Genomic DNA, 676 nt, shown 5'->3' on the forward strand with positions numbered 1-676 from the left:
TTAGGAACCACCACAGGGAGATCTCGGACAAGGGGAGAGAGGTGGGGCCCACGCCAGGTTTGAGCCAGGACATTTAATTTTAAATTCCCCAAAAGCCAACGTGTTTGGGAATGAACAACAAGGATTCTGGTGATGTTCCTTCCCCCAGCCCACCGGCTACGTCTGCTTCCACCAGCAGCTCAGAAGCACAAATTTCTACCAGTCCATTTCAAACAGACCTGAGGACGCTTTAATTAACACTTTAATTAACATCAACTCACCTATGACACCTCCTGCCAGGAGACAGAAGCAACTCTGACCCTCAGCCCAAATTCCTACAGGTACCAAATAAAAACCCTGGGAGGATTTAAACGGTCTCAGGGCCAGGAACACCAAAAAAGAAGCAACAAAACCGCCTTTCCACGTATCCCACCAGCACAGACCCTCCGGACCCCTCCAAACCAGCACCTTCCCACCTGTTGGGAGATCCCAGGACTGGCGATCACTGCCAGGAAAAGCATTTCAAAGCAAAGACGCTGTCCGTGAGGACAGCAGAACATCGCACAGCGCTTCCCAGCTCCTGAAGGGAGCCGGGCTCCTCTCCCACCTGTGGCTCTCGGCCTCTCCAGCTCCGTGCGAGCCGAGCCCGGGCACTGCCGGCTCCCAGCGGATAAGCTCTTTCTTTCCCCATACAACT

The sequence above is a fragment of the Corvus brachyrhynchos genome, unplaced genomic scaffold (assembly GCF_000691975.1).
Source record: "Corvus brachyrhynchos isolate BGI_N302 unplaced genomic scaffold, ASM69197v1 scaffold193, whole genome shotgun sequence".
Taxonomy (NCBI): domain Eukaryota; kingdom Metazoa; phylum Chordata; class Aves; order Passeriformes; family Corvidae; genus Corvus; species Corvus brachyrhynchos.